Source organism: Lactuca sativa, chromosome 9 (genome assembly GCF_002870075.4).
Source record: "Lactuca sativa cultivar Salinas chromosome 9, Lsat_Salinas_v11, whole genome shotgun sequence".
Lineage (NCBI taxonomy): Eukaryota > Viridiplantae > Streptophyta > Magnoliopsida > Asterales > Asteraceae > Lactuca > Lactuca sativa.
The window spans coordinates 146,593,893-146,601,265 of NC_056631.2; the positions used below are offsets into that span (position 1 = coordinate 146,593,893).

The 7,373-nt window shown below is 37.9% G+C and overlaps 1 long non-coding RNA gene across 1 annotated transcript; it reads right to left on the reverse strand.

The window, feature by feature from the left end:
• Nucleotides 1-3,454: 3,454 nt before the first annotated feature.
• LOC128128557 (uncharacterized) lies at nt 3,455-4,777 on the reverse strand. Its single transcript, XR_008226545.1, has 3 exons — nt 4,510-4,777; nt 4,238-4,305; nt 3,455-3,616 (listed from the first exon to the last, which is right to left on the reverse strand). It is a non-coding gene; the product is annotated as an uncharacterized LOC128128557 (long non-coding RNA).
• Between the last annotated feature and the right edge of the window lie 2,596 nt (nt 4,778-7,373).

The window sequence follows — 7,373 nt, forward strand, 5'->3', positions numbered from 1 at the left end:
ATATCTATACATATATGGGCATGCAATTTATAAGAAGTATAACAAAGTTTAAATAAAAGTATTTGATAAGTAAAAGAGTTTGTAAAATAGTTTGAAGTAAAACAGTTTGATAAACAGTTTGAACAGTAATAAAATCATTGGTCTTCTAGTTATTAATCACATGTGATTGATGTAATAACTATAAGTATTTAACTTGTATCCCCCCCCCCCATAAAGTATTTAAAACATTTAAAAGTATTTCAAAGGTTAATTAAAGGGGTATGAACTCACTTGCGGTGAGTGGATTGGATTGAACTGTCGGATACCGTGCTAGGTGGCAAGCGGAGACTTGTTAACACGCACGAGCCTAGTTATCATATAATGAGCATATATATAACTAATTAGCGAAATAATAACTAATGAAATAAGTTGGGACACTCAGGAACATGTAAACACTTTGTATAAGTGTTATAGGTCCTAATGGTTGCATCTAAGTTGTTATGGGACAAGGCTAAAGGGGTTTAATGTACCAAAGGGCCTTATATAAGTGTTTACTCCTCAATAAACCCCACACAAGGAGTTTACAGTCGTAAACTCTTGAGTTTACGGCCATGAACTCCAATCTTGGTGGTAATTGATGTTTTGAAGTGCTATTTGTTTCTAGAATAAGCTTTGCTTGGTTGTTTAATCCTTTGCGTAGTTTAGGGCATAGAAATACTCGTTTGAGGATTTTACGGCCCCAAGGCCAAATCCCTTAGATTTTACGGCCGTAAACTCTCATGGGATGGGTGTTTTTATTCTTTCAAGTCCCAAGCACAAGTAGGATAATTTCTAGGCATTTGTTTAAGGCTAATGAGGATCCTAGGCACACTTTGGTGCCCTTATTTGGTGTTTACGGCCTAAGAGTATTTCCTTGGCCGTAAACTCCCTTTAAGGGGTGCTTTTGATGTTTTAAAGTCCACAAATTAGCTAGAAGTAAATGAGTATTAATGTCTAAAGCCTTAGGAGTGATTAGGGCATATTTTGGCCCTTGAGTTTGGAGTTCATGGTTCAAGAAGTTCTTGGGCCGTGAACACCCTAAGCTAGGTGTTTTTGATTGTTGTCTAGTCTCAAATATACATACATATAAACCTAAGCTAGTTACATAACAAGGAAATGGGACTAGATAGCCTTTAAGCCTCATTTTGGAGTTTACTCCCCAAGAACGTTCTTGGGCGGTAAATTCCCGGATCTCACGTATTCGACATGTAATCTATGTTATTAAGCATATAATAAGTATTATAAAACAACTAGAGAAGTCTACTCACGATTTGGGATGAAAACCCGAAGATCCGCGAGAGAGAAAATGGCTTTTCTCTAGTTGGAAATGTGAATAATGAATGAATTTGGTTCAGAAATCTATTTATAGTCGTGAGATATTTTTGACTGAAGATATTTTTATTCCTGAAATGATTTCTAATATAACAGAGTGTTGGAATAACAGTGTTGCACAAAACCATAGTGCATCCACTCTCCTGATATTTAATGAAGTGTAAACCCTGGATTACTCCAACTTATACGAAAAGTTTGAAAATTGACTATGACTGTTATAACTTCTATTGAAGTTATATTGTTTGTACATAATGGAAATTTCGGGTTGTCACATTTCCATACTATATAAAGATGTCCTTGGTTGGTGAAATTGGCACTAGTGTGGCTACACTAAGACGGCTAGCCGATTTTACTAGAGAGAACCAAGTATCCATATTCTCTAAAGTCTTCCAAGGTGTTTTGGTGATTTGTGATTCCACTTGAGGCTTCCACACTATTGGGGCTAAGCTTTTAAAGCTTGAAGACATCAACCTACACCAAAAGGTATGTCATCTAACTAGTCTTTGTAGTATAGTTGCCTCATATTATGCTAGTTAGGATTAAAGCCTTGGAAAGTTCTTATTTGCATGTATAATAGAGAAAAGATAGATCCAAGGTTTATAGGGTTGCATGTACACCATAGGAGTGTTAGAATGCTCAAAACCCAACAGTGGTATCAGAACCTAGGCTTGTTTTCTTGTTATACTTGCAAAATTGGCTAAAAATCGAGTTTTTATGCTGTCTAGTCAGCAGACTCGCCGAGTCCACTGATGGAGTCGCCGAGTCCAAGACAAAATGCATCCAACTCACCGAGTTGGTTCGTGCACTCGACGAGTTGGAACTCCAGACATCATATATTTGATTGTTTGGGATGGAATTGGACTAGGAACCTTACCCTAAGTTGTTTTTGAACTTATAAACTTGTTTTTGATGTGGTCATGTTCATGCTAATCCAATTTCAAAGATAATTGTCAATAGATTCATGTTTTGTATTAGTTTAAAAGTTATGCTAATTACATGAAAAAGTTTGATGTGTATTATCTTTGTTCATATGAATTGCTTAGATTAATAGATAAGTTAATTGAATAGTTGTTTTCAATCCATTTTAATCTAAAAGTTGATTCTAAAATGTGTTTGTGTAACTTGTCCTCACCTTACATGAAAAGTCACATTTAAGTTGCTCAAAACTCATAAAAAATTCTCATAGGAGGTTCAAGAGTCTCTTCATTAAATAAAATATGTGTAACCTTAGTTAGACTCATAAAGCTTCCATAAGTTATGAATTATGAAGAGTCACTTTCTTAATTAGTTTAAAATCTTCCATAACTTGTCCTCAGGTTATGGAACTTGAAGAGCTTTTTAATTAAAACTACTTTAAACACATAAGTTATGGAATTGAAGAGTTTTGAATAGTTTCAAAACTTGCCCTCAAGTTTTGGAATTTGAAAAGTTTTCACTTATGAATACTTTAATTCGAAGTTTAGCCCTTAGAATTTTAAAAGTTAAAATTCAACCCTTATACTTTATAATATTATAAGTTAATAATATATATATATATATATATATATATATATATATATATATATATATACGTGTAAGAGCAAGTAAGTCTTACTATTAGTAGGCCTCATTCACGAAGCCAGTCTATAAGGGTGGTATAAGGTTACTGCCTATAAAAGGGCAGTTTAATGGGTGTCCACTCTCACCCACCACTTCCTTGACCGGTGGAGGGTCGTTAGCCGAATGGGTAGGACAAGGACTAGAATTCTCCCTTCATTAAAAGTATTAATGATAAATACTAAGTAACTAAACCTTTTATAAATACCCAATCTTAGTTACTTAGGAAAAATGTGAATAACGTGCTAACCCATGAAATTACACTTTGCAATTTGTTGAAGTAGGTTAGTGGAGCATCTGTGGTTAACCAGCACACTAACTCGTATTTAACAAGGTAGGAAAAGGGTAACTTAATGTTTATCATAGTATCGATTGTGACATCCCCAAAATCACGGCCAGAAAAGACCGGTTTGTTTATGCTTTGTTTAAAAATCAGAGTAACATTTTAAATAAAAGTGTTGCGGAATTTGTCCCAAAACAATAATATGATAAAGATTTATCAAAAGCATTTCCATAGAAATGTATTTCATTAAAAGACTCGGGATGTCATGTTCGTACAGATCAAAAGCATAAACAGTACAATACAAGCCTTACTACATTATTTCATATCTACAGGCCTATATCCGTAATCCCTCGTCCAAACATCATATATATGCTCAAGCGCCACTACCTGTAATACATAAAACTGAGTGGGTCAGGCTTGGGAGCCTGGTGAGCACATAGGGTTTTCAACCCACAATAAATAGTTTATTAATTTCATCAATCAACAATAACCCGATTACCCGTTCCCGTTATCCTCACTTTACGTCCCTAAACACCTATCATAAGGGACCTAGCCTAAGGATCATCATCGGGACGGACACTACTACTAAGGGGATTCCTCAGCAATAAATGTCCTAATAGGCAACCATGTGGGGGATGGAGTACATCTGGTGAGCACACAGTTCAAATAAACACCTACAGGTTGCGAGCCTGCTAGTGTTCCACTGGATTGTCTAGAATAGCCCGTGGTCGTCATCTATACTCCGCTAGATGACTGGATCATCAATAACATCTATAACGAGGTCTCTCATTATTTTATTTTGTCACACAGCAACTATTACATCTACCCATGTTTTACCCAACACATTTTGTAGATATAAAATACATATACAGTTTAAATCTTTGAAAACATGTATAAAACGTTCATCCAGCATAGATAGCAAGTATTCAGATAATATGCACAAATAGCACGTAATTTATATTAAATACTTCATATCTATGTGTAAGTTGAAAGTAAATATGCACTCACCTGAAAAGGTGGTGATTCCGAACTCAGACAGCGCTTCGCTTCTTAAAAAGAATTTTCTTCGACGAAACCTAGTATTATTACCACTAGAGTTTAGTTTATTATTCGTCGAGACTAATTAATAGTCTAGCTATTATTATTATTATTATATAAGCGTCAAAAAAATACTTATATAACCCATAATAATAGCCCAAGTATTTATTATAAGTTCCTAATAACGTTACTATAATTAAATAAAAGCTATATTAAAAATAGCGTAGGCGTAGCTCACTTACAGCGGGTTTTATAGAAAACCGGGCTTTGCTTGGAGCAGCGTTCCCGAGCCGAAAAGCTCTTCTTCTCGGAGCCTTCGAGCACTCCGGGGCTTCCGCCTCGTGCTAGGGAGGTTCCCTAGGCTTTTCGGGGGATTTCGGGGCTAGAGAGAGGTTCTAGAGAGAGAGAGAGAGTAAAGAGAAGAAAGAATGGGAAAGGTGTGAAGAAAATGAGGGTGGGAGAGGTGGTATTTATAGGGTGAAATGTGGCTGAACTTGGTGCCACATGTCACCATCTGGTGGCAAGCCTTGGGGAAAAAGCAATGGCCAAAATTGTGCCACATCACCCATTTTCGCACAGCACACTTCCGACTTCTAAAATACGTAACTTTCACATACGACCTCCGTTTTTGACGTTCTTTATATCCACACGTAGGTAATAATAAGATCTACAACTTTCATTTTGACACCGTCAGCCAATTCTCGATCGATCTTAAATTTAACAGTACAAGGAGATTATACTGTTAAACGTCTGCGTAAAATTAATAACTTCTACATACGGACTCTGTTTTTGTCTATCTTTTTACCGTTGATTTCCTATTAATGAGATCTTCAACTCTCATTTACGTTGCGTAAGCCAAAAACCGCTCGAACTAAAATTCGAGTTTCAGGCCGTGCACTGCTAAGCCGAATCTTAGAAAAATCATAACTTCTTCATACGAAGTCAGATTTGGGCGTTCTTTTTATCGATGTTCTTAGTTTAACATATTCTACGACTTTTGTTTAGATTGATAAGGCTAAAAAGTCTTCTATCGTAAATTCACTATTTACGTCTCCCGGTGTCGTGTCGGTTTTGCCGTAAAACTTCGGCGGGCCATAACTTCTTCGTTATAGCTCGGATTTCGGCATTCTTTATATGTACGGAAACCTTGAGACGTATTCTACAACTTTATGTAGAGATATCAGGATTATCTCACACTTTAATTTTGACGCTCATTTTTATTCTTTATTAATTATACATTTATAATTAAATAATAAACACATAAACACACATAATTCACATAATACTCAAATATTTTATATTTATTACTTCAAAAAGAGTTACAATAGTTGACCTAGACTATTACATTGACAAAAATGCTTAGCCCTGAAAACCCGGGCGTTACAATTCTCTCCCCCTTAGGATGATTCCGTCCCGGAATCATGCATCAGCAAACAGATGTGGATAGCGACTCATCATGTCATCCTCTGTTTCCCAAGTGAGATTCGGCCCATTCGAATGTTTCCATCGGACTAGCACCAAGTTGACCATCTTGCGTCGTAGCTTCTTAGTCTTACGGTCAATAATTGCCTCAGGCTCTTCGATCAGCCTTTTATTCTCATCCATCCTTAATTCCGAGATTGGAATTATGTCGGGAACATCTCCCATGAATTTCCTCAAATAACACACATGGAAGGTGTTATGAATACCATTGAGTTCTTCGGGCAATTCCAGCTTGTAAGCTTGGTTCCCAATCTTCTGAAGAACTTTGAACGGTCCAATAAACCTTGGACTCAACTTTCCTCGTTTCCCAAATCGTATAAGTCCCTTCCACGGTGAGACTTTAAGTAAAACGGAATCCCCAACTTCGAAGGTTATCGGTCGTCTTTTCTTGTCAGCATAGCTCTTCTGACGATCCTGAGCTGCTAACATTCTTTCCCTAATCACCTTCAATTTCTCAGCAGTCTCATGGACTATCTCGGGGCCCATAAACTGCTTCTCTCCGGCTTCAAGCCAACAAGACGGCGTACGACACTTCTGTCCATACAAGGCCTGATAAGGTGCCATCTTGATGCTCGAGTGAAAACTATTGTTGTAGGAAGATTCTACCAGAGGTAAGTGCTCGTCCCAATTCCCTTGGAATTCGAGGGTACATGCTCTCAACATATCTTCCAGCGTCTGAATCGTTCTTTCGCTCTGACCATCAGTTTGCGGATGGTAAGCAGTACTCAAACACAACTTTGTACCCAACTCCTCTTGTAGACTCCTCCAAAACCTTGACGTGAAACGACTATCACGATCTGACACAATCGTAAGAGGGACACCGTGAAGTCTTACAATTTCCTTCACGTAAGCGTTTGCGAGCTTATCCATAGACCACTTCTCGTTGGCGGCTATGAAGTGTGCACTCTTGGTGAAACGATCCACGACTACCCAAATCATGTCGTGTCCGTTCTTCGTTCTGGGCAGTTTAGTCACAAAATCCATGGTGATGTCTTCCCATTTACCCATGGGTACAGGTAAAGGTTCTAAACTCCCATACGGTTTCTGATGTTGTGCCTTAACCCTCGCGCATGTTACGCACTCGGCCACATACTTCGCAACATCGAGCTTCATCGTCGGCCACCAGTAGTAGGGTTTTAGGTCCCTATACATTTTAGTGCTACCGGGATGAATCGAGTACATGGTCTTGTGTGCTTCTTCCATTAGAAGATCTCTTATTCCTCCCGTCTTAGGTACCCAAATTCGATCTTGGAATACCTTCAGTCCACGACTGTTTGTACCGAACACTAACGTTCTTCCCAAACGTTCTTCCTTTCGGTCATTCTTTTCTAAGGCTTCTTCTTGAGCTTTCCTGATACTTTCCACAATCGTCGAGACGACTTCAATTCTTAACGCTCTTGGCCTTTTTCTTTCAAGATTGACTTTCCGACTGAGAGCATCAGCAACAATATTTGCTTTACCTGGGTGGTAAAGTATCTCACAGTCGTAGTCCTTGAGAAGCTCTAGCCAGCGTCGTTGCCTCATGTTCAACTCCTTCTGATTAAAGAGATACTGGAGACTCTTATGATCAGTGAAGAGCTTACACTTCGTGCCATAGAGGTAATGCCTCCATATCTTTAAGGCA